At 34.4% G+C, this 26,287-nt stretch overlaps 1 long non-coding RNA gene across 1 annotated transcript in view; it reads right to left on the bottom strand.

The window, feature by feature from the left end:
- Positions 1-10,905: 10,905 nt before the first annotated feature.
- Positions 10,906-26,287, bottom strand: part of LOC127552379 (uncharacterized) — a 43,001-nt gene continuing 27,619 nt past the window's right edge. The window contains exon 3 of the long non-coding RNA XR_007951350.1: positions 10,906-11,068. This is a non-coding gene — a long non-coding RNA (uncharacterized LOC127552379). The remainder of the gene's footprint in view (positions 11,069-26,287) is intronic.

Here is a 26,287-nt window from a genome sequence, read left to right as displayed (position 1 = left end):
TGAGTCACCTCATCATAAGTCAAGGAATCAGTGGTTTCCATAAGTACTGTTTTATGACTTTGGATTTATCAAACAAACATAAATCCAAAGTCACAAAACAGTGCCAATCATTATTCAGTAAAAGTTGTTTGAGAAAATTAGTAATATGATGACAAATGGGATTAGATGCACAATGTATATTATAATTGGAGTAAAATATTCTCAAAATAGACATTTTCCATGTTTCATGCACTGATTCCTTGACTTATGGTGAAGTGACTCAAGTTTCTTCAAAATGCCAATAGTGGACAGAGTGTTGAGCCTGGAGGCAGAGAAAACTGAGTTGAAATTCAGTCTCTGAAACTTACCAGCTATGTGTCCTTGGGTAAATCACTTAATCCTATTTATCTCAATTTCCCTGTTAATCAAATGGACTAGAAAAAAAGTCAAACCACTTATTAGCCTGAAATGATCAAATAACACCCACAATTTCTAAATTAAAATTAATTTTAGCTTAGTTAAATAGGACTAGATGGTTATTAAAATATATTTGAACAAACAAGATCCCATTTTAATACAGATACTGGAGACAATTATTGGAGTTAAATTGCCATATGATCTATAGTAAACACATGCTAGAAAAAATTCTCTGGTTATCACACATCAATTGGAAAACAGTTCAATAGCATCATGTGTATAGGAATCTTATCATCTTGCAAGATTATCTATCAGCTTGCTTCTCAAGCCTCATTAATAACATCTGACCTGGATTTGGACATAATATGTAATAGTAAATAATAAAGAGCTCCTATCAAAACTTCCATTTAAGGAAGGGTCCCAGGTCAGCCATCTCTTTCTTCATTTTTAACCCTGCAGAACTCTGAATTTCTCCAATATGCTCCCAAGGCAGAGTTCCTACTTTCTTCTTTCCAGCTTCCTTTTATGTGCTGTTTTCCCTAAGTTGAAAGTTCCTCAAGGTCAGACACAGTCTCTCTTTTTGTTTTTTTTGAGTAATGTCTGTTATATAGTAGGTACTGATAAATGTGTATTGACTTACTAAAGAATATATTCAAACATCTTGACTCTTCCTTAAAGTATAATGTTTGTCGCACAAGCCAGCCATTGAAGCAATAAATGAGTCTCCTTTCTCTCAAATCTTTTCTTTCAGCTTTAGTAGAAGTAGGAAAGAATTGAGGAGTCATCTGGGAAAGAGGCGCAAATCTGGAAAACTCCAAAAAGGAAGTTTGTCCTTTGTCGATAGTGAATGGTCCACTTTTGCAACGAATTGTTGGAAATCTGACTTGTATCCAGATCAGGACAAAGCATCATCAAATCTCTGTCTTCACCAAACCAGTTTCCAGTTCCCTTCTCCTACTCAGCAAAGATTATTCAGGCATAATGTTTTTCTGGTAAGCGAAATGTCTTCTGGGAAGCAGAACAAAGGGAAAGAAAAAATAGAGGATATTCTGTGTCATTTAAAGCTGTCAAGCTGGGTAATCCCAGATGTCAGTAGAAAATTTACCATTTCTTCAAGATGATCAATTTTGTTGTCTTGTGAAACTGAGTTTATTTCATTACCTATTTTGGGTACCTTTTGATACTCTGACTCCGGTCTATGTATTAAAGAATTTCAAGGATGTTTTTCCCTGACAGTACTGATCAAAAAAATGAGTCCATGGGAACCATTTCCCTAAAGTACATTTAGTTTTGCTAACAGACACCGCCTGCTAGGTTCAGTGACAGCTTCTTCTGATGCTTAATGACAATATCTTTTAATTTAACATTTTTAATGAAAAATAATGTAGGAGTTAAAACTTTAAATTAGGGGAAGAGTACTTTGGTACCATAATTGGCTTCAAACCCACCAATTAAACATTATATGAATTAAAGTTTTATGTATTTTTAATTGTACCTTCAATAAGAGAGGAGTACAGCTTGTCTTTTAAATATACAATGAATTATTTAACTATTGGATTCAGTCCTGAATTTTATGGGGTTTAATTACCTGCAGAAGGAGAAGAGGGATAACACTACTTACAAAAGGGAGTATGGCATGAAGAGGGATAGTTAAGAAGAGACTGAGTCCATGCTTCTCATTTATATAAAAAAATTGACATCAGGATAGTACTTGGACAATTAGAAAATAATTAAATTTTTGATTTATGCTGATGGCAGCACAGGGGAGACTTTCTTCTCTTTTACTTTACCAAACCTCATAAAGGACAATTCTGGACCTAAGATTACAGAATGCAGGCTGATGTGAAGGATATGATCCAGTTGCTGATCAGCTGAAAATATTTCCTTAGTGATGGTGCTAATTTGGCTGAAAACAAGAAAGTAGGTTGCCTGATTTTCATGTTGCTAAATAAAAATCCCTCCCTCTCCCTGGAATGCATCCCAATCCTAATGGCAGTTTGCAAAGTAAAGACAAAATAGCAAGAGAGGACATTAACCCTTTTTATTCCCACAGTTTGAAAAACACTGAATTAAGTCAAATTTAACCCTTTTTTTTTTTTTTTCCTATGTAGAGCTTGACAACTGCATAGTGGAAATAGGAGCAATGGGATCGATGTAAATCCTAAAAGTCTTCTATATGATTTTTCTCCATCTAAACCAGGATTTGTCTCCTTAAGTACTAGGAAAAGACCAGAATTATGAGACATATGATAACTGACTCCCTTACAGGAATTCTTCTCCTGAGTCCTTAACATAATTTTCTACTTTTTGCCATCTCATAGAGACAGATATAGCAAGAGTAATACCTTTGCAAGACCATTTTGGAGTCCATTCTTTTTTAACTTAAATAGTTTGTGAAACAGCTCAGTGGCGTATCTTGAAAAAACAAAAAAGAAATGTGGGGTAAGGGTAAAAGATTCAGTATGTTTGAGGGCATCCTTAAAATATTAAATTAAGTGCATAAATCTTCTCAATAAAGCTCAGTACTTGGGGTCTCCTTTGATTGCACCATCATGTAGTTGGGAACAGTGGCTTAATGATTTTTGTCAGAGATTAAAATTCAATGGGTTCCACCTCTTGTGGATTAGACATTTCATATCTCACAAAAATTAGGCCTTTCATAAATGAGCAGTGAAGTCACAGACCCAGCCCTAAACAGAGGAATGTATTTGATGTAGAAGAATCATCTTCCCATTATTCCTCATTTCTCCATCTGATCTTCAGGGTCTGAATAATAGACCAGAGAGAAAGAGGAAGAACAATTGATGCAGAAGCAGAAAGGGAGGACAGGAATCTAGAATTTCAGAGGTCTAACCAAACTATACTGATTGCTCAGAACTTAGCAAATCACCAGTTAAGACTGGATTCTTCAATACCTTTCATTCCTGTTGTGGCTAGAATTTCTGACCAGGATTTACTAGTTCTAGTTCCATATCCTCAGGCACTATCCTGGCAAGTTCATGGTGTTTGTTGCGTTTTTTCCTGACTTCTGTCTTGTATATGAGGCAGCTATACCGCAGGGGTCCTCAAACTACGGCCCACAGGCCAGATGCCGCAGCTGAGGACGATTATCCCCCTCACCCGGGGCTATGAAGTTTCTTTATATAAATGCTCACAAAACAAAGTTTTTGTTTTTACTATAGTCCGACCCTCCAACAGTCTGAGGGACAGTGAACTGGCCCCCTATTTGAAAAGTTTGAGGCCCCCTGTATGGATAAATCACTGAAAAGTATCACTAAATCCTGAGTTCAAATCCTATTGTGAGACCAAATGACATGTGAAAACTTCTTTCAAAATCTCAAGGCACCATGCTAATAGTTACTATTATGAAGATTTTTCTACTTTCTCTTCCAACTGGTTATTTTGTCTCTATTTTGAGTGGTATTGTGTTATCTCGTGAAAACAAAACAAAACAAAACAAAACAAAAACCACTAGACTTGGATCCAGGTGACATGAGAGCAAAGAAGGGATCATGAAAGCCAGTAAGGTCAGCTCTTCATTTTACAGATGAAGAAAGTGAGTCTGAGAAGTTGTGACTTATCCAAGTTCAGAAATCTTGTACATTATCTAAGGCAGATCTTCCTGATTTCCACTCTTATGAGCTCCCAGTAACCTACCACTACCTCAAAATAATATTTTAAAAGGATGATTCATGAATCTGAAGTTTACTATGAAAGTGGCCAATTCATCTTTCTGAGCCTTTATTTCTTCATCCATAACATGGAAATTTTACTATATCATTTATAGGGTTGTCATGAACAAAGTTTCATTTAAGTATATGATCTATTATTGTATTCCATTTTCTTGTTACCTTAAAGACTCCTCTTTAGATAATTGTCCAGACATCCTGGACAATTCTTCTATTTTCCCTTTTTTATTCTCATTATTCCTACACCAAAATATGTTCTTTTTCTTTTTCATAAATTAAAAAAAATATTTGTTTTGGAGAGGAAAATAAAGGAATTGACAGATTTGCTTTCATTATATATTCAAAAGACAACAAGAATTATCTCACTGGATACTGGATTATCTTGAAATACATAGCTCATGATAAATGTTAAAAAATATACTAAGATTAAATATAATTATAATCTAAATACCAACTTTGGTTAAAGAAGATGAAGCAGAAGAGAAATTTTACATAGATTTTTTTATCTCCAAATTAAAAATAAATCAACATAAAATTTGACAATTCAGTGAAAAAGTGGACAAATCGAGACAGTGAAAAAATATGGAAGCACCAGATTAGGAATAAATAAAGAAAAGGAGAAAAGATTTGTACATGTTGGGAAAATTAGAAATCATAATTATTTCATGACATCTTGATAGAATACCAATGTAGACATCTCCAACTTCCTGGTGGCCCAATACTAGAAAGTTCCCAGTCCCTAGGCAAGTACACAGTTATGTGGGTGGTTTCATCCACTCTTGTAACAACAACTTGCTGTCTTTACATAAGAGACCCTGGAGTTCTGCCTAAAGGACTTCTTTCACATTTACAAAAGTAGTTGGTCTCTTCCCCTTGTTTCCTGCCCTTGAACAGAAAATATTTTCTCATTCTGATAATAAATCCTGCTTATATCCTCTTTTTCTCCTTTGGCTGATCCCTCTCCCTGAATCCCCCCAATCTTCTGCTTTATCCCTTTCTGTGAAAAGCTTTATTTTTCTATCTTAGTTGCTGTAGAATGCTCTAGTTGGCTTTATAGTCTAAGCAGGCATTAAAGGTTAGTAAAAAAAAATTTATATCAGAAATTGGAATCTTCTATCAGTGAAAGCAGATTCCTAAACATGCAAATTAATCTTCTTGCTTTCAATTTATCCTATATTTGATCCAGAGCCATTGGATTCATACTGACTAGTTTGTCTTTTGTAATAGGTCCAGCAAAATTATAGGATGAAGTTCCTTTTAAAATTGCTTTTATAAAGCCTTGAGTGGGTTATTCCATTATAATGTAAGCTCCCCCCAGTGTAAAATTCTTCTTCTGCTGGAAAAACAGAAAATGATATATGGTTTGTGCTGAGTAGTTTAAAGCTACAGTAGGATGAAAGCTAATTGGTAACTGTCTGCATCAAGATCAGTAACACAAGTGTGAACCCCTGGAAGATGGGGGTTGAGTTTGGTTGAGGGGATGACACAGGTTATTTAACGGGGAGGGTGAATGGTGGAAGTCAGAAACAAAGCAAGGTAAGAAAAATTTTCAGGATGATCACTTAGGGAATTAAGCCCTTGAGTGGCCAGTGCACTTCTAGTTTAGCTGAGCCAATGAGATCCAGTCTTCAAACAAAAGCAAAAACAAAGAATATAAGCTTCTCGGTAGCAGAGAGTGTTTTAGATCTGGATTTAGCACTCTAAAATTTAACTGACTGACTATTCATAGATTATAAACTTTGAGAAGCCCACTAGGAGGTTGGGCTTAAATGGAAGCTTGGAACAGCAGAGGAAGGCTACTTCTTATTGCGTTATCATGACTGTATCACTTCACATGTCTTGGACTCAGTTATTCTTTTAAGAAACAAGCGATTTAGATTAGATGGCTTTTGCCATCTTTTCCAGATCCAAATCTCTGATAATTTTGGTTTCCTGACTGTATATTCAGTTCAGGTTGCACAAATTTAAAATATTGTTATGATAGGAGGAACACATCTCAGGAGAACTGATGATATTCAAGACAACAAATATTTGTTTTAAATAAATATAGTTATTCCTCAAAATTAAGAATTAAATTTTTGTCACTTCAAACATTTTTTGAGTTAACAATTGCAAAGATTCACTGATCACATCATCGGTTTCAGTCTCAAGATTAAATGTTCCTTAACCTCTACTATACTCCCATATTCAAAGATTCTTTTTTTTTTTTTTGAATTTTTTTATTATGCCTTTTTATTTACAAGATACATGCATGGGTAATTTTTCAGCATTGACAATTGCAAAATCTTTTGTTTCAATTTTCCCTTCCTTCTCCCCCCACTTTCCCCCAGATGGCAGGTTGACCAATACATGTTAAATATGTTAAAGTACAAGTTAAATACAATATATGGATACATGTCCATATAGTTATTATGCTGTGCAAAAAGAATCAGATTTTGAAATAGTGTACAATTAGCCTGTGAAGGAAATCAAAAATGCAGGCGGACAAAAATAGAAGGATTGGGAATTCTATGTGGTGGTTCATAGTCATCTCCCAGAGTTCTTTCGTTGGGTGTAGCTGGTTCAGTTCATTACTGCTCTATTAGAACTGATTTGGTTCATCTCATTGCTGAAGATGGCCAGGTCCGTCAGAAATGATCATCATATAGTATTGTTGTTGAAGTATATAATGATCTCCTGGTTCTGCTCATTTAACTCAGCATCAGTTCATGTAAGTCTCTGCAGGCCTTTCTGAAATCATCCTGCTGCTCATTTCTTACAGAGCAATAATATTCCATAATATTCAGATATCACAATTTATTCAGCCATTCTCCAATTGATGAGCATCCACTCAGTTTCCAGTTTCTACCACATATTCCAAGATTCTGAAGGAGATCTCAAACAGTGTAAAGCAGACATCACTTATAGATTTTTCCAAGCTGAAGTGTCCAACATCATCACCAAAGTTGTCCACTAGATGTGAAGGATAGCTTTTGAAGCAATGTTGAGACCTCACCAGCCTTAATATCTTCCAACAGCAATGTCTAAAGTCCCAACACCCTCTTCCTTAGTTTTCAGAAGGCAGCCAAGGTAGAGAGGTTTATAGCACTTTAACATACAGTAAACCACCATCATACTATTATCTGACACAGTGGAAGGCAAGACTTAGGTTTAAAATATTTTAGTTTTTACAATTTTATTTGCTCTACAGAATTTATGGCATTGTAGATTTCATGTGTCATGAAAAGTGAATATTGTCTGAAATCATTTTTATATTAAGATGTTAGAACAAAAGGTCACAGAATTCTACAAAATTACTTGTGAGGAAAATGTTTTGCATGTTACTGATTTTACTTTGCATATTGCATTTGTGAGTTATTTCATGGTTACTAAATTAGGAAAAGTGCATACCAGAATTAATGTTTCATTATAAAGAAATGGATGCAGAAAAGTGTGTCTTCAGCAATCTTAAGTGAAAAATTATATCTCTTGGTGGCAAGCACAAGGTTAATCTGGAAATATAAAGAAAAAGTGAAAAAGAACCCTTTATTCAAGGAGATTACCTTCTAATGGAGGTAAAACTAGAGAAACAAAGAGAGACAGAGAGACAGAGATAGAGACAGATAGAGAGAGGAGAGAAAGAGAAGAGAGAGACAGAGACAGACAGAGAGAAGAGAAAGACAGAGACAGAGAGAGAAAAGAGGGAGAAAGAGGAGAGAGAGACAGAGACACACACAGAGAGAGATAGAGAGACAGAGAGAGAGAAGAGAGAGAGAGAGAGAAAAGAGAGAGACAGAGAGAGAGAGACAGAGACAGAGAGAGAGAAAGAAGAAGAAGAAGAAGACGAAGAAGAAGAAGAAGAAGAAGAAGAAGAAGAAGAAGAAGAAGAAGAAGAAGAAGAAGAAGAAGAAAGAAGAGGAGGAGAAAAAGGAGGAGAAGAAAGAGGAGGAGAAAGAGGAGGAGGAGGAGGAGGAGGAGAGACACAGAGAGATAGAGACACACAGAGAGAAATAGTAGTGGTGGTGTTGGTAACATGATGAGACCTATAACTTTAGGAAATTCACTTTGGCACCTCTATGGAGGATGGACTAGAGCAGGATTTCTTGAACTTTTATATTCATGACCCCTTTTACCTGAGAAATTTTTATGCAACCCTGGATATATAGGTATATAAAATAGGTATATAAACCAAACATTTACTGATAAAAAATCATAATTTCATTTGGACTAGATAAAGGAGCAAAATTACCAATTTGTAATGTAGAACTGGTGAGAAGTAATGAGGACCTAAAGGAGGGTGCTGGGAATATGAATGGAGGAGGGAGAAAAGATGTCCTAGAGATGAAATAAAGAAAGAAAAAACAACAAAATTTGCAATGCATTATATAGGTGAGTGAGTGATGAGTCAAAAGCAACACAGATTTAAAACCCAAATAACTGAAAAAAAATGAAGATCTCAATAGTTAACAGGGAAGTTTGAAAGAAGTATGGATTTGAGGAGATTTGTTTTGGGGCATCTGAGTATCATGGAGCCATTTCAAACTCAAATTTAAAATGTTCAAGTTGAATGCTGGAAGGTAATGAGAAGAGCATATCAAGATGGGAGAAAACAACTTCAAAAGGTGATCATTGAACAAAGTTAGTGATTTCATTAAGCAGAATGAGGAGAGAAAACATTCCAGGAATGGGGGAACAGCATGTACAAATATATACTGGTTATAGATGAAATATCCTATATGGAATGGAGAGTGTAAGATCTAGAATATTTAAAAGATTCATTTTCATTTTTCCCACAAGCAGGTTATATTTTTGGTAGCCTTTATTTTCTCAGCTTTCCTGATTGGGATGCTATTTATTGTGCAAAATGGCAATTTTTTTTCAAAAGGATTTATAGCAGGATTATGTTAAATAGCCAACTCACATTGAATGTTTGTGATCACTCAATTTAAGATTAAGATTAAAATCTGCTTCATACACAACATTTCCAGACAAATAAATTTAAATCCACCTGTGTTAAGAAAAGCTATATTCAAATTTTTCAGCCATAAAGAAAATTTAGGCATCTAATTCCCTAATATTATAGATGAGAAAACTGAATATATCCATGTACATACATTTTTAGATACTATAATCCATTTCCATACTTAGATTTACATACATGCTTGTAAAATATACAAACACACCATCTAGAGGGAGTCACATCTGTCTATGCTTTAATTAGAGTGCTCATTCTAAAAAAAAAGATGATAACAGAGTAGCTACTGAAACAATTGACTGTAAAAGGCCACTGTCACTTTGACAGCTGACAAGATGACAGGGATGTATTGCCTGAGTTTAAACTGTCTTTCCTGAATAAATCATGCACATTCTCCTATTTGCTTTTGCCCCCTTTTTCTACTTGTTCCCAAATAGTATTATGGAAATATGTTTGGTTAGACAGAAAGTAGTTGGTTTTAAGTGAAAATTTCCCATACCTTTCCAACCATCTTCTGGAAGGTTATTTAAGCAATAAGTCCCAAGAAGTCATTTGTTACCAGCAATTAAAGCTATAATAAGCTGGCCCAAAGCCTTAGGAGCAGTCTATTTTCAAGTTCTTAGTCTCATTTTGGACACACAAGCCAAGAGACTTTATGAAGTCAACAAGAACAAAAACATCTGGGGAAAGAACAAAGAGCTAGCTAGAAGCTTTTGAAAAGCACATTCATTTTTGGCTCACATTCTCCATCTCCTGCTAGCTGTCTGACATACAGGCTGTTCCTGCTGTTGGCCCAGACCTTTCCTGATCCTCTCCCTGTGTAAAGATTCATCCTCTGATAGCCTACTTACAATTGGAAAACCGCCTTCACTTGCTGATCACAGGCCCCTGACTGAACTGAATAGATTTCAGGTGAAAGAAAGTTAAATGATTTGCAGAATCTTGTAGAGTCTATCCACCTAATGTGGAACCCAGGGGAAAGAGATTTACTAGGATGAAAAGGCAGAGATCCTGATGTCTTTTCCTCCTTCCCTTTTCCTTCTCTCCATCTCTTTTCTCTTTCCTCTTCTTTCTCTCTCTTCCTATTTGTACATTTCTGTCTCTCTCCCTCCTTTTCATTTTCTGTCTCTTTGTGTCCCTGTCTCCTTGTCTCCTTGCCTATGTCTTGACTTCTCTTCCTTTTCCCTTCTCCCCTCCCCTCTTCCCCCATTATCTGGGTCTCTATGCCTTCCTGCCTGCCTGTCACTCTGTATCTATCTCTGTCTGTCTCTCTTTGTTTCTGTTTCTCTATCTCTGTCTCTGTCTCTGCCCCTTCCTTTGTCTCCATTGCTCCCTCTGTCTTTTTTTCTGTCTCTCTGTATCCCTGTTTGTATCTATCTTTTTGTCTTTATCTCTGGCTCTGTTTCTTTGTGTGTCTATCTCTGTCTGCCTCTGTTTCTGTCTCTCTCCCTCTTTGTCTCTCTGTGTGTCTGTCTCTTTCTGATTCTGTCTTTTTCTTTCTCCGTCCCTCTCTATGCCTGTTCTCTGTCTCTTTCTGTCTGTCCCTGTCTCTTTGTCTCTGTCTCCATCTCTGTTTCTCTCTGTGTCTCTGTTTCTCTGTTTTTGTCTCTCTCTGTATCTCTCTGTCTTTTTCTCTGTCTGTCTGTCTCTGTCTCTGTCTCTCTGTCTTTGTCTCTCAGTGTCTTTCTATCTGTCCCTTTGTCTCTGTCTCTCTGTTTCTGTCTCTCTCCTTGTCCATCTGTCTGTCTCTATTTCTGTCTCTATGTTTCTGTCTCTCTGTTTTTCTGTCTCCCTGCTCTCTTTCTGTCTCTCTGATTTTCCTCCCTTTCCCCCTTCCTTTCTGATTTGTATCCAATTACCACACAGTTTTCAGGCTTACAGACTTTTATTTCTTTTCCTCAAGCTTCCCCCCAATTCTCCATTTGTAGGCTGTGTCTTCCTCTTCTTCTGCATTTTGAAATAGACCAGAAGCAAATAAATCCATAGTCCCAGAAGCAATTTCCTTGTGGGATTTCCTCTGTTCTGCAGTCTGAAAAGTAAGAGTACACATGAATTTCAGATCAACATCCAAATGCTCATTGCTATCAAATATCCACATCTTTAGAATTTCACCCACCACTAATTATAATGAGCTATTTTATGCTTTCAAGGGTATACAATAGGATAGCACATTACTCACTGAATGTAAAACATCTCATTCATTTTCCCCCATACATACTGGCTAATTTTATCCTTTCCTAGCAACTCATTCATCTCTACTATTTAAACCATCTTCCTCATCTTGCTTCCAGACAATATGCAAATAATTAGCTTTTGAAACTTCCCAGGTCATATGCTTCTTTGGCCTTTACTATTTTTGCAATGCTAAAAATATGTTTGTCAGATTTGCCCTTCTTACAAATCATCACACTATCCTCCAATATATCATACACCCTAATTTCTCAGGCTTACATCTGGCAACAGTCTCTCCTGTCACAGACCTTATAAAATTTTTTTTGAGTTAGATTTTTATACTTTTGAGTAATTTTGTATTTGACAGTCTTTTCCTCTTTCATTAAAAGAACTAAAATATAAAATGTTTATAACTCTTATTGGTAGGGTTGGCCCTCAACAAGTCAGCAAAATATGACAGCTCTCATTTTTAATTGGGCTTTCAGGTTTACTTTCTTCACAACCATCCTTTTCAGTAGGTAACAAAATCCATTACTGTCCTACTTGATGAAACTGATTCTCAGAGTGGTTCCTTTATAACTAAGATTGGAAAGTAGATTTCTTGAACATATTGCCTGTATTTAAAGGAAGTACAAAGGCCAGCCATCTTTTTATTTCCCACCAGACTAAATTCCTTCAAATTTTTCCATTGTGATCCAGAGGCCTCTTCATCTTTGGAAGATCATTTCAGTTCTTAAATTCAATCCTTGAAAACATTCTTTGTCCCCCTCCTTCTTATTGGATGACTTCTCCTGGTCCTTCATTTAAGGAGAACTCCCAGAAAATTCATTTCTTAATTACTTACTTGCCTTCATCCTCCAGACTTTTCTATTATTCTTTGACAATGACTATCTTTCCACCCTTTTCCTCCTTCCCTTAACAACTTCCTAATCCTTTGGAAAGTCTTTCTTTTTCTTTTGTGTTCTTAGAATTTTAGCACTGAGTCAGACAGTGAGTGCTTAATAAATCTTTATTAGTAACTAACAATTAAATCATTCAAGTTTGCCTTTGGGACCCTCCATTTTAATTTAGACCTTTCTTTCTCCCATTATTACATGGTCCCTTACCCTTAACATACACCTATCTTTATATTTTGCCTTTAGAAATTTTGCTGCTTACTAATTCCAACTATAAAAGATTGAAAATCCTTCAAGTAATGAGGCATATGAATTAGAACTGATACAAAGATACTATTCATGTATTTAATGCAGATGAAGCATCTTACTTGCCTCTCTATCAGAACTCGGCACAGAGAAGGGTTTCAAAAAGATACAGAGACTTCCCTCGCAAAACTTATATTCTGAGAGAAAGACAAATTCCACAGTCCTACATAGCTATAGGGAAAAGTGGAAAAACTAAAAGCTATGTAAAGTCTAGGAGTGAATCCAATAAGTTGTGTTTTTAAAGGATTGGTGGGCAAAGAGAAAAAATTAGGCCATTCTGGGCATAGGGAATAGAATGGGGGAAAAACACCAAAAGGCAAGAAATCAGATGAAATTTTAGATATGGAGATATGAATTAGATTTGGTTAAAGAGTATGTAGAGGAGAAGGAACCATTTTTGGAAATGTATGAGTGTTTCTATTTCTATAAGGCCTACTGGCAGGTTGAAATTTTACTCAGCAAACAAAAGAAAGACATCATCATCATCATCATCATCATCATCATCATCGTTGTTATTTGAAGAGAGAAGTTACAGGACCAGATCTAGGCATAAGGAAGTTAATTTGAAAGTTGTTTAAAGGATGGTTTAGAGATCTTTTACATTACAATATTCCATGTATTGTTAGGAGGACCTGCACTTCTGTAATAATTGTAGGATCAGAGCAATAGATAGAAACCAGAATTATTGTAAGTAGATGAAATCAATGAGACTTGACAGTCCTTTGATATTAAAAGATAAAGGGCAGAGAAAAATAGAAAACATTCCCAATATTTCAAATTTGGGAAACCAATTTTACTTATAGCCAGCATTTCAGGATTTCTTATCAATTAATATAAAACCACTTGTTTAAATAGGGAAACAGCATGGTCTTATGGGAATAGTCAAACTATGGAGCTCTACCTCTTATTACTTATATAACTTGAATTATATTGCATGGATTTCCTTATCTCAGAATCTCAGAAAAGACAATTAGTCCAACACTCAGGTAAACAAAGCAGATCTTCATTTCTTTTTTTTTTTTTTTTAATAACTTTTTATTGACAGAATCCATGCCAGGGTAATTTTTTACAACATTATCTCTTGCATTCACTTCCGTTCCGATTTTTGCCCTCCCTCCCTCCACCTCTTCTCCCAGATGGCAAGCAGTCCTATACATGTTAAATATGTCACAATATATCGTAGATACAGAAAGTAGAAATAGCCTGGGAAGAAAAACAAAAATGCAAACAGTACATTCATTTCCCAGTGTTCTTTGTTTGGGTGTAGTTGCTTCTGTCCATCATTGATCAATTGAAACTGAGTTAGATCTCTTTGTCAAAGAAATCCACTTCCATCAGAAAACATCCTCATACAGTATCGTTGTTGAAGTATAAAATGCAGATCTTCATTTCTTAGGAAATTTTTTTTCCCCCTTATATCAAACCTAAACTTGCATCTTTGAAATTTCCACCCTTTGTTCTTTGTCCTTCCCTTTGAGCCTACACAGGCTAAATCTAATCCATATTCCTTAGGACAGATCTTCAAATATTTGAAAATAACTATTATTTATTAATTATATATTGTTTGTCCTTCCACAAGGACAATCCTTCAATTCAACAATATTCTTAATTATTCCATACCAGTCAGGATTTCATGTGCATTTAGATTTTTGATTACTCTCATTCAATAAAATCTACAATATTGTCATTTATTTGTTACTATTAATGTAAGACCCCATACTCAGAAAGAAATAGTCTCTGCACTCAGAGGAGCTTACATTCTATTGGAATGGGGACAGGGAGAGTACTGAAGTAGATTATAATATGCAAAGTACCTCCAAATGACAGGTGGGGAGGGCATTAAGTACTAGGAAGATCAGGAGTTGACTCCTAGGGGGGAAAAAAAAAGTTTTGAAGAGAGCTAGGGATTCCAAAATTGCTTAACGCTTTTGTTTGTTTTGTTTGCTCACACTGCTGGAATCATAGTAATTTCATGTTGATTAAGTATTAATTTCAGTTGGTTAACAATTCTTGAAGGTAAGAAGGGAGAGCATTCCATACATGGAATACAACCCATACAAATATGTTGTTGTTGTTCATCCTTCATTTTTGAAGAGACTCAATGACACGATTCTTGCATGAATTGAATTTGAGTGAATCAGAGCTGTTCAAAAATCATTGTTTTATTTTTCAGTCATGTCATTCCAGTGGCAAGACAAAGGTCAGGAGAACTAGTGAAGATCCAAAATGTAGTGGATGAACTTGGCTTTTTTTTTTTTTTTTTTTTTCTGAGGCAATTGGGGTTAAGTGACTAGCCCAGGATTGCACAGCTAGGAAGTGTTAAGTGTCTGAGACCAGATTTGAACTCAGGTCCTCCTGACTTCAGGGCTGGTGCTCTATCCACTGCACCACCTAGTTGCCCCAATTTGGCCTTAATTAATGTCTTTCTCATATCCCCACTTTTCTGAGGTCAGATCCATTCAATAACTAAGGGCTGATTGAGAACAAAAGATGGTCCACAAAAATCCATCACAAAGATAGCGCTCTGGGAGGGGAAAATCCACAGAGTTTCTGACCAAAACAGAAGGTGATTGATAGAGATGCAAAAGAAGGAATATCATGGGTAAGAAAAAGCATGTTCTTCTGTTTGGATGGACTATGGTAAAGCCAAGAAAGAAAGCTTAGAGCTAGATTTGTAAGATTCTAGGTAAATTCAGTCTCACCATGCCTTAGTAATTATACTTTTATCTCTTCTCAAAAATCTCTCATTCTTGATTTTGGGGCTAAATACATAAATCCAATATTTATTTGGATTTCCAATCCAAATAAATATACCATCTTTTTGGCCAACCATTCATTTTCTTAATTATTTCTCTTTTTTTCTTCTTTGTTTTTAATAATGCAACTAGGAAAACACAACCTCTACCCCATAGCTCTTCAATTTCTTGCTTATTACTTCATAGTTATTGGCAAAAGTTTCACCTTGGTAATATCTTTTGTAACACCAGAAGTGGGCAGATATTATCCATTTCAGTAAGTCTCCTAAGATTCCCTATCATGCATTAGATGAAGACCACAAATTTAGTCTTAACAAGTTAAAGAGTTGCTTTGATATATCTGAGCGGGAGATTATTAATTTACTACTGCTCATTTACCCTGGCATGGATTCTGTCAATATAAAGTAATTATTAAATGAAAAAAAAATTTACTACTGCTCTTTTCTTCCCTGGATTCTCATTGGGTAATTTTGCCACCTAGTAGCTTTTGTGGCTCTACTATATTATTCTTTAGGAAACAGGCAGTTCTGTTTTCCTCAGAGCATTCAACTCTGTCATCTTGTGGGAGAGACTCCAATTTGTTTTAAGCTGTACAACTTGTCTATTTCTTTTTTTTCTCTTTTGTAAAACATTCCAACTTTCTCCAGTATTCTAACAAAGATGAAGCCTTCCCTTCTACAACTCAAATCTTGTTTTTCCCCATTGAAACATCACTTCTGTTTCCTTTAGGAATACTTCATCCTCCTTGAAACTTCCTTGACTTTCTCCTGGAGGAGAGAGTTCAGCCTAAACTTAGAACACAAACAAAAATCACTTAGCTGAAATAAAAATCTATTTTAAAATATTGATATTTTCCCCCTGATGCTGCATAGCTGTCATACAGCTGTGAGATTAAGGCATGGAATACCAGAATCCCCAAATCAATGAAGGCATGATTCACTTACAGAGTAATGGAGAGGAATATGATGGTCATACAGAATCTACGATACATTGCAGGTAAGGACTTATACAAGAGAAATAACATAAAGGAAAATATTATAGAAATATGTAAATAAAGGTATAAAATATAGAAAATTATAATAAAAAATGCCAATACAGATCTTAAGAGTAAAACAACAAGGGATGACTAATCTGTATAGGCCATTGATATTCACACAATGTCAAGAGTTTTATTGGGAGTTACCAAGTACATTAGATGGATCTTATGTGGCAAGTTTAAGAGCTCTTGAAAAAGGGAATCAATGAAAGATGGTAAGGTTTCATTGAGGATGATCTTGATAATTTGAGTGAATATTTACATAAATGAGATTATAGATATCTGAAACAACAAAGCAAGTACCTGCCTACCATGGCTTTTAGACTCAAATGAGATCAAGTATCCAGAGTACTTACAAAACTGAAACTGTATACATATAGAAATTACCATTTTATGAGTAGAGATGAAAATAAAGGGCTTATATAGTCTCTTGTAACTGATATTCTGGAGACATAGAATTTTCAGGGAAAAGAAGTAAGGAACCAAGAATTTCTTTTTTATTTTATTTATTTATTTATTTTTATTTTTAAATACCTTTTTATTGACAGAACCCATGCCAGGGTAATTTTTTACAACATTATCCCTTGCACTCTCTTCTGTTCCAATTTTCCCCCTCCCTCCCTCCACCTGTTCCCCCAGATGGCAAGCAGTCCTATACATGTTAAATAGGTTACAGTATATCCTAGATACAATATATGTGTGCAGAACGGAACAGTTTTCTTGTTGCACAGGGAGAATTGGATTCAGAAGGTATAAATAACCCGGGAAGAAAAACAAAAATGCAAGCAGTTGACATTCATTTCCCAGTGTTCTTTCTTTGGGTGTAGCTGCTTCTGTCCATGCTTGATCAATTGAAACTGAATTAGCTCTCTTTATCGAAGAGATCCACTTCCATCAGAATACATCCTCAAACAGTATCGTTGTTGAGGTATATAATGATCTCCTGGTTCTGCTCATTTCACTTAGCATCAGTTCCTGTAAGTCTCTCCAGTCCTCTCTGTATTCATCCTGCTGGTCATTTCTTACAGAACAATAATATTCCATAACATTCATATACCACAATTTACCCAGCCATTCTCCAATTGATGGGCATCCATTTATTTTCCAGTTTCTAGCCACTACAAACAGGGTTGCCACAAACATTTTGGCACATACAGGTCCCTTTCCCTTCTTTAGTATCTCTTTGGGATATAAGCCCAGTAGAAACACTGCTGGATCAAAGGGTAGGCACAGTTTGCTAACTTTTTGAGCATAGGAACCAAGAATTTCTTAAGCACTTACTAGGAACCAGACACAAATACAGGGGCATACAAATTAAAGGGAAAAGAAGAGTACTCCTTTTCTTCAAAAAATTGGAGAGCCAGGCCTGGAGTCAGGAAGGATCATTTTTTTGAATTCAAATCTGGCTTCAGACACTTACTACCTCAGACTTACCAGCAAGTTATTTAACCCTGTTTTGCCTCAGTTTTCTCATCTGTAAAATGAAGTAAAGAAGGAAATGGCAAACCACTCCAGTGTCTTTACCAAGAAAACCCCAAATGGAGTCATAAAGAGTTGGACACAACTAAAAAGCAAGAGTTGGACACAACTGAAAAATAATAACAAAACATATAAAATGAAACTCATGGGGAGGCACAATGGCATCTGGTTGGCTTTGAAGTCTAGAATACAACAGAAACTGGTGGAAATTAAGACCAGCTTGGGACCCACCAGAAAAATGTAGACTCCAGCAAATTTAAGAGAATTCAGTCCTTAACTCATTACTGCTTCTTTGCTGCTTTTGTTTTGAAAAAGACTGACTGCATGTGCATTGCTTTGGGACCATTCCTTAAATCTCAGTAGCATTGTGCTAGTGGTTTCCAAAGCCTTATGGAATCAGAGTTTTGTGCTTTTTGTCTCAAACTAGTAATGCAATGGAAAGAGAGATTGATTAATAGAATCAGAGGATCTGAGTTTCATCTCAGGTCTGCTTATTATTCCTGTGTGACCTCGGGCAATTCACAGTATCTCTTGCTCTCAAATTTCTAAATTCCAAAATCTTGAGAATGAATCAAATGATCTCTAATCTGATTTACAACTATATGATCCTATGATAATCTACAGTCTACCCTTTACATACCCAAACCACACAAACACACAAAACCCTCCAATAGTTAATTTGGTTTTTTGTTCATGCTTTTAGATAAGTAAAGAATAGGTTCTAATATCATACTGAATATCAATCAATACTTTTGTAAAAAAGTATAATATTGAAGCAGTCTACCCTTTTCTAATTCTAATATCTCAATTTCTTTTCCTTAGGTATATAGAACCCATTTTTCCTCTCCATGATTTACAGCATTAAAAAAACTGGGAGGGGGTATCATTTTAGCATGCCTTTCTTCACCTATTAACACAGATTCTCTTTCCATCCTTAATGCCTTCCTTTAATCATTCTACCATCCTCCTGTAATCTACCTAGTGTTCAAAACTTAATTTTAAAAAGTTATTTTATATTTGAATGACAGCATTTGAACTCTAATCAGTGGGATTCTTGTCAAATTTCTGTGCTTATGCTGATGAGTGCTTACTTAGCTGATGAAATAAGATGGGAGAAGGTTAACAATCTATCACTGTCTCTTGGAAAACTTTGAAAATCATGCTATTTGGGAAAGGGAATCAGACAGAAATTGCCAATGTTGATACAGCCTTGTGAGTTTTTCTCCTTCATTTATTTTCATTAAAAAAAAGATAATTGCATGAAAACAGGAATTTTTTTTTTTTTTGCTTTTTTATTTTTTTCTCTTGAGGGGACACCTGCTTCTGCTGTGATGCATGACTTGAAGATTTTCTATGGTCTCTGTGACATCTGTAACCTAGAGAAATGTTTCAGGAGCAGGGAAGAAGGAAAAATCTCAAAGAAGTCACTTGCACTGAAGAATTAGGCTGTTTGTATTAAAGAAATAACAGTTTCAATGTTGCTATGAGACAGCTGTGCTGGTTTATTCTATATGTACTTTTTATGTGTGTCTATGGCCAGAAACGTTTCTTTTCCTTAATCTACTCTTGGGGAAGAAATATTTGTTCTGAAATTAAATAATATTTCATAGTGTAGAGATTGAGAAGTTATTTTTCTGAGATAAGAAGGTATTCCTTGATTCAAACACAAGCATGGAATGGATATATTCAGATTCAGAAACACTGGATAATTGTCTGGTGACCAGAAATTTTGAATTGGAAAGTAGGAGAGAATAGTGAGTAACAGTGAATCATTTTTCTTTAATATATTAAAGATGCATGGTTCCAAGGGTTTTATATCCGAATCTTAGCAGATTAGTTTTCTGAATCACCAGGGTATGATTAGAAACCTTCCTAGGGGAAATGCTCCTACTTCTAATCTAGGACCCCCCTGTGTTCAAGTCCTGGATCCACTACTTGTAGGACTTCAGACATTTCAACTTATCTCTGAAGATTTAGGTGGGTCCCATTTCTACATAGTCAAGATACAGATTTTGCTGATCTCTATAATCTTTATCTCTAGAACATGTTATGGTTTTAGATCCTATTTTTTCCATAAATTTTGCCTCTTTTAATATTTTACCAAATTATCACTCTGGGATTTCCATTGCTTTCAGTTACTTTTGTTGCAGATTTTAAGTATTGTCTTTATATTTCTGACATTTTGAACAACATGCTTTCTTTGTCTCTTTAATACAACTTCTGAGGGTTAGGTCAGTGATATTCTTTTGATATAAGGAAGAAGATGGGTCACAGTTTCTTGTATAAAAGGTTAGTATGTGCTAATTCTGTGAAAACTGGGCAAACTTTGTTTTCTTATTATGTTTATTTCAGTTTTTATTTTCCCTCAATTACATATAAAAATAATTTTAATTTTTCTTTTTTAAACTGAACCTCCAAATTCTCTTCCCCTCATTGAAAAGGCAAGAAATTTGGTATATTATCCATATGTAGTCATGCAAAACATATTTCCACATTAGTCATGTTGTGGGGGAAAAAAAAAAAAACCAGCCTCTCCTCCCTCCAAAAAAAGAAGAAAAAAAATTTAAATGATTCTATTTGCATTCAGGGTCTGAGATCTTACCCTGTTGATGGATAATTTTTTTTCATCATAAATCCTTTGGAATTGTCTTGGCTCACTGTATAGCTGAGAATAATGAAGTCATTCAATGTTGATCGTCATGTAATATTGTTATTTTAGACAATGTTCTCTGGATTCTGCTCATTTCATTTTACATCAGAGTTCATATCTCTCTTCCAGATTTTTTCTGAAATTATTCTGCTCATCATTTTTTATCATATACTAGCACACTATGAAAATCATATACCACACCTTGTTCAACCATTCCTCAATTGATGGGCATTCCCTCAATTCTAATTTTTTGTCACCACAAAAGAAGCTGCTATAAACCTTTTCCTCTTTGTTTTTTACCTCTTTTGTTTTTAGTCCTTTGTGCATAGTTACAATTTGCTTTCTGGAATGGTTAAATCAGTTCCCAACTCTACCATCAATGCATCAGTGTCCCAAATTTTCCATATATCCTCCAACATTTATTATTATTTCTTTTCTGTCACATTAACCAATCAGAAAAGTGTAGGGTGGTTGTTTTCATTTGCATTTCTCTAAACAATAATGATTTAGAACATTTTATATAATTTTAGATAACTTTGATTATTTCATTTGAAAATTACTTGTTCATATCAATTGGCCACTTATCAATTGAGAATTACTTGTATTCTTATAAATTTGACTCCGTTTTCTATATATTTGAGAAACAAGGCCTTTATCAGAGGAATTTTTACAGTTTATGATTACAATATATTTCCTCCTATTTTATTTATCTGCACTCCATTTACTCTACCAGTCCACCCTCAAAAGTATATTGCTTCTGACTAACCCCTCCCCCAATTTGCCCTCCCTTCTATCAGCATGCTTTCTCTTATCCTCTTCCCCTCCTCCTTTTATCTAGAGATTTCTATTCCCAAATGGGTATGTATTCTATTTTTTTTTGAGCCAATTCCAATGAAAGTATGGTTCAAGAAAGCTTTCTTCCTTCCCTATCTTTTCTAACTGCCCTAATGATATGAAAGTTTCTAGTAGTTTATCATCTTTCCATGTAGGAAAGTAAATAATTTAACCTTATTGAATTCCTTTGATTTCATCTTTCCCTTGAGTCACACATGAAAGTCAAATTTTTTATTCAATTCCAGTATTTTCATCAGGAATGCTTGAAAGTTCTCTATTTCAATAGTGTATTATTTTTTCTCCTTACAGATTATACTGTTTAACTGAGTAGCTAATTATTACTTATGGGCCTAGCTTCTTTATGAAATATATTTCAAGCCCTGTGATCCTTTAATTTAGAAGCTAAAAATTGTGTATACTCTTCATGACTCCATGGTATTTGAATTATTTCTTTTTGGCAGCTTGCAATATTTTCTCCTTAAAGTAGGAGTACTAGAATTTGGCTATAATATTCCTAGGAATTTTCATTTTGGAACTTCTATTATGAGGTAATTGCAGCATGTTTTCTTTTTCTATTTTACCTTCCAGTTCCAGAATATCATATCAGTTTTCCTTGATAATTTCTTGGAAGATAATTTTTTAATTCTTTTTTTTTTGAATCATGGGTTTCAAATAGTCCAAGAATTTTAAAGTTAGTTTTTCAATGAAATAATTCACATTATCCCCTATTTCTTCTTTTTTTATTTTATTTGACTGTGTTTGATGTCTCATGGAGTCATTAGCTTCCATTTTTCTAATTCTAAGTTTTCTTATTTTCTTTAATAAGCCTTTGTATTTTTTCCACTTTCCCTTGTTAAAGAAATATTTTCCTCAGTGAATTTTTGTACATCTATTTCCTTGTGGACAATTGTACTTTTTAAGGAATTCTTCTCTTTAGTGGATTACTGTACCACTTTCACCATTTTTCCTATTGTGTTTTTGTTATTTTCTTCAGTATTTTTGTTTACAAAGCCGTTAACTCTTTTCATTTTTATTGCATCACTCTCATTTTTCCCCAAATTTTTCCCCTACCTCTCTTATTTGATTTTTAATCTTTTGAGCTCTTTTAAGAATTCCTTGGGAGCTTGAGAAATTCATCTTTTTTCTTTGAGTCTTTGGATATAATAATTTTAACTTTGTTGTCTTTTTCTGAAGTTGTGTTTTGATATTCCTTGTAATTATAATAATTGTATATAGTAAAATGTTTTGTTTGTTTGGTTACTCATTTTTCAGTTTACCTTGACTTGAACCTTTCTGTTGAAGTTGAATTCTGCTCCCAAGGTGGAGGGTGCATTGCCCCAGTCTTCAGGTTTTTTGCAAATCTGTTTTTAAAACTAGTTTTGGAGAGGTTTATAAAAAAAATGATTTTATAAAGAAATGTTTTTATTTCCTCTAATTTGCTATGATCTAAATAGAGTTTTGTTTTCTATTTTCATGACCTAATCTGAGTATAGACAAACCAACAGAGTCTTGCACCCACTGCCAGCAAAAAGACTGTAATCTTCTACTGACCAGTTGTCTGATTCCTCTTTCTATCCATGGGCTAAGAACTCTGGAAGCCACTGCTGCCACTGTTGATGCAGTTACCCCAAAGACTGTTACTGATTTGTTGGAGCTTGACCTGCACTCCACTATCACTCCATTGCAAAAGACCTTTCCTGCAGATTTTCTAAATTGTTTTAATCTGGAGAATTTTTCACCTATCCTTTTGTGGGTTCTATCTTTACAGAATTTGTTTTGAGGCATTTAAAGTTGTTCAAAGAGGAAATGGATGAATTTAGGCAAATTCCTGCCATTTCTCCACCATCTTCCAAATAATGCAGACTCTTAGAGAATACTTCAGCAGTGATTTACATCTAGTATACTTTAAGCAACCACTGATACCTTAATTTCTTTTGCATTCATAGAGCATTTCCTATATTTCCTGATATGGTCTGTGCTTTACCTGCCGAAAACATGAAGAAATTGTGCTTCTGAACTTATTTTCATCCACGTCATAAAAATCATTTCTTGACTTTTCACCCCCAAACTCCCATCAGCCCCACCAAACGATCTATGTAATTCTATTAATTTTCTACCTGGAAGCAAACTTGCTTAAAGTGTCCCCAACAAATGAGTGTAGTAAATAGAATGGAAGAATGTTTTTGTGAAGTTTCCAGCCAAGGGGCTCCCCATTTGCTTTCAAATGAATGGCACAAACACTTAAGCAAAGAAAACTATCAGGGATCACAGGTTCATAGATTTGGGACCTTAGAGATTCTTCATTTTATATCACTAAGAAAGTGATGATCATGCTATTTATAAGCCCTTACCAGATTGAAATATATAAGGGCAGATCTATATCAGGGATTATTTGCTCCAAGGCTTTATTCTTGCAATTTTGGTAACTGATACTAGGTGAATGGTGTTGCATATTAATTAATGTGGCTCTAGAACATAAGTCTCCTTCTATATGATTAAGATAAATAATAATAGAACACATTTCACTCACTGGTACTTTCTTTTACCTCTCTAAAAATAAGCCTATGAAGAATGAATAGTGCAAAAGTTATACTATAATTATATATATATAGCTCTATACTTTTTTCTATCTATAGTTTCTATGTTTTCTATACTATAATTTCTATCTTTTAATACTGTTTTGATCAAGATGTAATGTAGAAGATATCAACAATAAAAATAACAGTATAAGTTATATTAAAGAAAAGCCACAGATTTAGTAAGATTTTGTAAGAAAAAACACTAAATTTGAATCAGATAATATATATTCAAAGTCTGTCTCTGCTACAACTTTTTAAAAATATTGGACAAATCATGGAAAGTTATTGGGTTGCAGTTTTTTCATTTAATAAATTAGAGAGTTAGACTAGATGATCTCTAAAGCTCCTTTCTCTACATTCTATATTCTACAGTCCTAAACTAATATAAGTCTAATTCTTGATAAATCAGTATAACAGAATTGTACAAAAGCTGGCATATCTTAATTTCAAGAAGGCATTTGATAAAATATTTTATTATTTATTAAGATAGAATATAAGAGGTAGGTCAATGTAAAATTTAATTTTACTATTATCCCTTCCAAGCTGATTATCAGATAAATGCTCAACCTGAAAAGAATAGACTTTCCCGATGGTTTCTTGCTTGGTGAAATTTTAACTCTGGTCTGTTCAACTTATTTTTTTTTTCCTCAGTGACTTCACACATCAGGAAAACAATCAGATTCACAAATATCATAAAGCAGTACAGGTTTTTTTAATTCAAAGGATATACAAATTAATATTCAGAAAGAGGTTGATGGTCAAATAATGGACCAGAATAAAATGAAACTTCATGGTGATAAATGTAAAGTTTTTCATTTGAATTAAAATAACAACAGCATATATTTAAAAATAGGCTAAGGACAGTCAACTTAGTACTTCATCTGGTGGGAAAAACCTGGAGGTTTTAATTAGAGACAAGTTTAATATAAGCCAATATAATTACATAATAGTTAAATAAAAATAACAAGTAAATGTGAAAGTGGAGTATTACATAGTTTATACAGTTCCTACTAACTCTCAGAAAAAGCAAACAACCAAGATTAGTACCCAAAAGAAGAAAACAAGTAGCCCAACAAGCTAACTATCCAATGAATTAAGATTGGATGTTGATACATATGTCATCACTCAGTAGCCCTCTTCTAAGAACTTTCGTGTCCCAGCATGGCTCAAAAACTGTTTTGGGACCCACTAAAGTAGGGCTTCTTTTAACTTTTTCCACTCACTTTTAACCCAAGTAATTTTTTACATGGCCCTGGGTATAAAAGTATATAAAACAAGTATACAAATAAAGCTTTTATTGATTATACATCATAATTTAGCCACTGCAAAAAATACCCAGCAGAAATCAACTGTTTTCTATAATGTCATGATTTAGCCATTGCAAAAAGAAAAAAAAAAACAGCAAATGTCAATTCTTCAAAGGTACTTGTAAAGGAAAAAGGGGGCTATAAAAGGGGAAATTGGGTTTACTGTTATCTATTTAAGACTGTTAGGTTAGTAAATTCTAAACCTGAAGAGTCTATGTCTAGAACAACTACGTGATTGAACTCAATGATCATAGATTTTGCAGAAGGATATGACAAATAAAAAATTGGAACACCCTAAATCAAGAAATAACATAAAAATATTCCCAGAAATTCTAAATACAATCAATAAAATTCAATCTAAATAATCCTATAATCTACAGATCACCTCTACAACAATGTTTGAAATTCTGAGACACAGTGCCTAAATTTAGTAATTTCAATGGCAAAAAATCAAGTACTACAAGCAAAAAAATAAAGAAAAGGAAATTTGAAAAGAATAGGTCTATTTTATTGTTATTGTTGTTCAGTTGTTTCAGTCATGTTTGACCCTTTATAACTCCATTGGGGATTTTCTTGGGAAAGATACTAGATTGGTCTTCTATTTCTTTCTCCAACTCATTTTACAGGTGATTAATCTGAGGCAATCCAGGTTAAATGACTTACAGTATTATTAAGTATCTGAGGTCAGATTTGAACTCAGGCCTTCCTAACCTGAAGACCTCATGTCTATCCACTTAACCATTTTTGTACTCATCAGAAAACAGAGCCAGGAATGAAATAATATATACTGAAAAGTAAAGAATTCAACACAAAATGACATCAGTATAATAGCCAAATTTTTCTTTGTGCCATAATGCAAAATACTTTTCAGTATTATCTTATTTTACTGTCAAAAGAATTATGGAAAATAGCTTCTATTATGATTCCCCCTTTTACAGAAAAGGAAATTGAGGAAGAGAGATGTCAACTGGCTTACAACTGGTTATATAGCATTAAGTGTCTGAGGCAAGATTTAATTTCAGGCTTTTCTGACTTGAAGTTTATCTCTCTATCCACCGCACTATTGTGTATTTGCAAAATTAAGCTTAATTAATAATGTAAAAATGGACATTCTAAAAAAGAGACATATTTGAAATATTCTTGAAAAAGTAATAGACATGAGCTAGTTACAAACAACAGAAACACAAAAAAGATAAACAATCATCAAGACAAGAATAAGTAGTGAAATAAATC

This window comes from Antechinus flavipes, chromosome 2, assembly GCF_016432865.1.
Source record: "Antechinus flavipes isolate AdamAnt ecotype Samford, QLD, Australia chromosome 2, AdamAnt_v2, whole genome shotgun sequence".
NCBI lineage: Eukaryota > Metazoa > Chordata > Mammalia > Dasyuromorphia > Dasyuridae > Antechinus > Antechinus flavipes.
This window is presented reverse-complemented; position numbering and strand designations above follow the sequence as displayed.